Raw genomic sequence first — 6,184 nt, forward strand, 5'->3', positions numbered from 1 at the left:
TTATATAGTTGTTGCTTTTCTGTTTTTGTTATTTCTTTTTTGTGATATTAGTTACAATTTTTGTTGACAAACTTGCACTATGGATTTGCAAAACATTCATGATATTTTTGATGACGATATGGAATTATTAGTAATTGTAGATTTTGGATTTCCAAGAATGTTATGTACTCGTTCAGATCATTTCTTTGAAATGGATGAGTATAGCTTTTTTCAACGGTTTCGTTTAACGAAACAGTCATGCTTAAGGATTCTGCCACTAATAGAGGAACAGCTGGAATTCCCTAACAACATGCAAGTTGATTGTGAGAAGTTTCCTTTCAGCATGTCACAAAGAAATTTTAAAATATTACAGGAATAACAGTGTATTTCCAATAAACCAATTATTAACATGTTTGCGATTTTATGATTCTGGTCACCTGGTAGCCATCTAGGACTTTGCAGGGATGCACACTTCAACAGCATCACGTATCATAAACAGGGTGTCCAGAGTTATAGCCTCCTTAGGAGTACAATTTATAAAAATGGTTGGTACATAGGAGGAAGTTGTGCAAGTTCAGAATAAATTTTTTGGAATTGCTGGGTTTCCTAGAGTGATAGATGCTGTAGATGGAACGCACATAAAAATTCAATCACCAGGTGGTGATGATGTAGAAGTGTTCCGAAATAGGAAATCCTATTTTGCTATAGGTAAAGGTACAAGTTGTGGGAAATGCAAATAATGGATATTGTTGCAAGGTGGCCTGGCTCAACACATGATTATACTATATCTAACAACGGTAGGATACGAGCAAGAATGGAAGATATGGAATTTCCGAATGGTTTTTTACTAGGTACATATACTATTTTTATTTTAATAGTGATTCTTACGTAATTTTTCTGTATGAGACAGTAGATACGCACTTAGGGGCTATATTTTAACGCTGATGTTGAATCCGCGGGGAAGGGCTTCTGCTCTATATAATGAATCACATATTAAAACGAGAAATACAATTGAATGATTGTTTGGCAATTGAAAACGGCGCTTCCCTGTCCTTGCCTGTTGGATAAGGCTTCAATTGCAAACAGTATTAACAGTGATTATTGCCACTGCTGTTTTGCAAAATATTGCAAGAACACAGGCCAACTTTTACCTGCTGTCTTAACAGTGCATTTTAGAAAATACTACAAATGGCGCAGTAAACGCGATCTGTAGCACGATGCTACATTTTAGGATTACGTATGCTCCAACAAAGTCCAGTTGTGTGGATATCCACTTGCTGAAAACGAATCCCGGCGTAGCCAACCTCAACGTGATAGCGTCGCAGGCAGTTTCGACAGAATACAGACCACTTCGAATGGTTTATATTGCCCTCCATCTTCAGATATGGTTTAATGATGATGAAAATAAATCTCCTTCTAGGGGTTATGTTATTTTTCTGTACGAAAATGTTTAGTGTATTGTAGGTTATCTTTTCAAATAACTTTGTTGAAGTCGTATATTAATTTTTAAAGTAAAACTTAATTTATGATTTTTGAAATTTTTCTTTTTTTTGAGTTCGTTGGATTTTGTAAACTTTCATTCAATGCCCTAATTCTAAAATACATCGGTGACCGAAAAAAGAGTCTTTTACAATCCTCAGAACAAGGTACAGCAGCACTGGTGTTAAGCAGATTTTGTAAAAAATTTTTTGTTATTAATAAAGTGTCAGAATTGACAGACTGAAATATTTTTTCTAATTCTTGCATGTGGGCCATGAATTCTTCAGATGGCTTGCATAACCCTCCTTCACTAAGATGAGACGTCCATGTGTAATCTTGAGAGAGCATTCTCGAAGTATCATTTTGGTTAACTTTATGGCAAATATAACCTGCTAGATGTTCTAGGCCATCATATTGAACATCACTTAATTCTATCTCAAGATTATTTAAAGGTGTTTCACAATCCTCATTTACTCCAACTAAAGAAAAGATAGCCCCACATAGATTAATTTCATCAATATTCATACTTGCTGTATCGTCATTTCTAACATTCTCAAAGTCTGAAAATGATCCTTCATTTCGACCCAGAATGTAAGACCTAAGCCTGTATTTAAATTCTAAGGCATCTGGATGGTCATAGAGCCCTCTTTTTGTCCGCATAACACCGAAGAAGTTTTCCAACACATCTTGATTTAGTCTGTATGTTAGGAGGTACTGCATGCTAAATCTCCTCTGAATATCCTCAAAGAGTAATTTAATTGATGTATTTGTCATGATAATGCCTAAAATTTAATAAATATGTATTTTCAATTTTACTCCTTGTAGGTATTATTGTATCTTTTCGAAATGGTAGTAAATGTGCTTTTCCTTTAACCCTGATCTTCTGTATATTTGAACTCATTTCATCCATGATGTTGTTTTGGAGCTCCAGAGCTAGGCCGTAAACTTTTTTGCGATCTCTGCTATCGATAGCAGGTACTCTCACATTGAATACATCAAACCAATCATTGACCTTCAAATGTTAAGTAAAAACGATCTGCAATTCGATTAAAGTGTGTAAAAGAGAAAGATACCTACTAATTTTAAAAACTGTGCACATTCAATCCAGTTTGGATGTTTTAACAAACCCAAAGTGCCACACCTACTTATACTTTTTGAAACNTAGGCGAGATAGGTTGGTAGGACACCTTCTCAGGCATGAAGGTCTAGTCAGAGACATATTAGAGGCAGAAACAGGAGTTAGGAGGGGTAGAGGTAGACCTAGATTAGATTACTCTTCGCAAATAGTTAAGGATGTGGGCTGTTCTAGTTTTACGGAAATGCGAAGTTTAGCTCAGGATAGGAAAGAGTGGAGGTACGTGTCCAACCAGTCTTAGGACTGATGACCTTATGATGATGATGAGAAAATAATTTTGCAGCCCATTTTACTTTTTGTCTGGCAGCTCCTTGGATATTTACATTATCCTTACTGATTTTATAACTTATTTTCAAATCAGAAGTGCTCGTTACATCCAATACCTCTTCGATAATAGATTTATCAATTTCCTTATTATTTATTATAAATCCATTATCAACAAAATTATTTCTAATTAATTTTAGTAAGTGAGGCACATCAGCAAAAACAAAAATTTTTTCGTCATTAGCAGGATTAATAAAAAAGGGATTAGTATGATCGATGTTTAATTCATTATGCAATGCTCTGTTTCCTCCTCCAAGATCACTAACCATTGCTACGATTTGAAAACCTAAAACACACCCAGACTTCCAGTATAATTTATAATTTCAAAATCACACTATGTAACAAAAATATTTATTGATTTGTTACAACATAAAATATTACCTGAAGACTCTGCAAACTGTATGATCTCAAATAGTTTTCCTTTAGACATTTTAAAATCAAAATCGTAAAAGACTGGTTGTTTCCAGCTCTTGAATATCCCCCTAAGCATAACAACTTGCACATAGCTATAAGGTTTCACAGTTTCGTCATTGACCCTATCATATAAGTGATCAAATGATAATACGCATACTTTATCTAGGGCACTCATTTCAGACAACTTCATGATAGTGAAAACGTTTTTTAAAATACCAGGTGCAATTTTAATTTTCTTTAAACACGATCTGAGTGTTGACATTGCCGGAAACGGATACCCATTTTTTAAAAGCATTCGATAGCATCTTGGTCCAGCTGAATAAAGAACTATTGCTTTCGATATATCTTCAACCGACCAACGAAGGCGAGTTTTTGAACCTTCCAACTTTTTCATCTGTTGGTTACTAAATAGTTTTTCAACAACTTCTTCCCTTTTTTCTAAATATTCGATTTTGTCCTTAAGCTTGTTTATAATCTCATCCGTATCACCGACTTCTGTCTCCCTATTGATTCTAATAAACAAAGTTTGGAATCTATTACAATATGAAAAAGTAAAGTAATTTTTTTACAAACAATATGAAAACCTTTCTGGCACACCCTATAGATATTCTGATTTAAAAAAGGAAATAATTACCCAATACTTCGACTACATGAACTAACAACTGTAATATTATTGTCTGTACAACACTGTAGCAGAACCTTCACCAACTAATAACAGAAATATCGGTTCTACAAAATTTTAGTAATTAACACACTACTCAGCAATAAAACCAAACTTTGCTTCTCCTAATGACATACCCTTTTAAAATATCCTCAACAAGTTGTTTCCTTTCTTTTCTCTCATAACGAACTTCTCTACAAGAGTTTTGTTCGTGATGTCGGAAGGTACAGCTTCCTTTTTCAACACCCTCACTGAACCATTTCTAGGAGTATATCCAAGCAATTCGTGTTTTAGGTTGCACACATAATCGTCTTCCTCAAAATGTTTTGAACAAATCCGTGCAGTAATTACATTAAATTTATCTATACGCTTACACAACTTTACCCATTCATGCTGCATTTTTATATCTTTCCTGAAAGTTAAAAATCTAATGTCCTTATCAAAGTTTTTTGATTGATTGTCCACATTACATGCATACACAGCACACCTCATGTTGAACTATTTTCTAACACAAACCAAAACTTTTTACACAATACAGTGGACCCCCGGTAATCCGACAAACAGTTTGCAAAGAGTACCTTGTAATCCAATGATAATATTCTACATGTTATATATATGTACTCTGAAGTACAAATCATACTTCATTATGTATGTCAAATTTAGTAAATTAAACAACACAATAGAGAGCTTACGTTTTATTATAAAATTAACGTTATTAATGCTATAGAACTCACAAAAAATTAGCAATAACTTTACATTAGGAAATAATTATATACAAACAAATGTACATACTAAAATAATCAAAAATTATGAGTCAATCAATTTAAGAAGCATGAAAATATTCATCAATTTTTTTTTGTTTAACGTTGTTAATTATGTCGGATTACAGGGGGTGCCGGATTAGCCAGGGGCCGGATTATCGGGGGTCCACTGTATTGTTATAACAGCTCAACGGTTGAAATCCGTTGAAATCTGTTTAAATCGCCACCACGCCCAACTCACGCAGTGACGTCGTAAACCACGTGATTACATGAGCGGTATCATACCTTGCTATATTGTACCATGTGTTAAGTTACCCAGTTCGCATCGAGCGCCCGTTCCGAACGGACGTGCGAGTCAGGTAGAACCACGCCCCCCGGGGCAACCAATCGTAGACATCCGATATCGAGGAAGAACAGCAAGTGCGTGGTTAACGTTACCAAGATGGACTTCTCGCAGGAGTCCATTAAACGTAAAAATTGTCGTTCTGTAGAAAATGATTCGGACATTGTTAACGTGGGCGAATCTAAAAAACCTAAGCGGCGAGATAGTGGTGAATTCACGAAAGAGCGCGGAGATTTACCGGAAGAATCTTTAAGTGCGGACGCGAGAAACTCTATTCCGGTAAGAATAGAATCTAGGAAAAAGTGCGGACTTCGTAAAAAGGATAGTCATGAAAACGGTCGACTCAATTAAAAATAACATTGCAGTTAAAAATATTAGGGCTACTAAATCAGGCGATATTGCAGTAGATTGTGATGGCCCTAGCGGGTGTTGACGCAATGTGACATCTGCCCGGTGTTCCGAAATTCAAGCAAGCGCGGGTGAACGGCGGGAGTAACTATGACTCTCTTAAGCTCATTTTAGGGATACTGATAGCAGACCCGACAAGTCACTCAATATGGAAAACAAATATAACGATTATTACCAGAACTCCAGCCCTCGCAGAGATTACGAAAAGCTCAGAAAACAAACTAAGCCTTTCGCAGGAGTAACTATGACACTAATTGAGTTGCGAGTTGCTCCATCTGACAACCTGTGAGTGAGTGGTGAGCGGTTGTCAGGTTCAAGTCGTCTTAAATGTTGGCAGGGGTGTTCGAGCTCAAGACCGTCTGTGCGCCTCCTTGATGGTGACGCTGGATGTTAGGTATCCCCCAATGACTAAGCACAGCGGATCGCGCCTAGCCATCCCTTCGCAGATTGCTGGGTGTATCAGGACACGCGCGTGTCCAAAAGGGGACACTTCCCCCACGTTCCGACTATCAGCCTAAGGGCGCGCACGTGGCATTACGTTGGCGGGTTATTTCCGGGCTGGGTAACCCCCCCCCCCTCCCATGAGTTACTTTTTTTGGGGATGGAGAAGGAACGAAAAGCCTCGAATCTTGCTGGTGATGCGGGAAGTTTTCGTTGAGCTTTTCGGTTTTTTTTTTTGA

At 36.7% G+C, this 6,184-nt stretch overlaps 1 pseudogene; it reads left to right on the forward strand.

The window, feature by feature from the left end:
* Nucleotides 1-79: 79 nt before the first annotated feature.
* LOC112906153 lies at nt 80-1,112 on the forward strand (annotated as a pseudogene).
* Nucleotides 1,113-6,184: the final 5,072 nt, after the last annotated feature.

The sequence above is a fragment of the Agrilus planipennis genome, unplaced genomic scaffold (assembly GCF_000699045.2).
Source record: "Agrilus planipennis isolate EAB-ADULT unplaced genomic scaffold, Apla_2.0 scaffold1526, whole genome shotgun sequence".
NCBI classification, from domain to species: Eukaryota; Metazoa; Arthropoda; class Insecta; order Coleoptera; family Buprestidae; genus Agrilus; species Agrilus planipennis.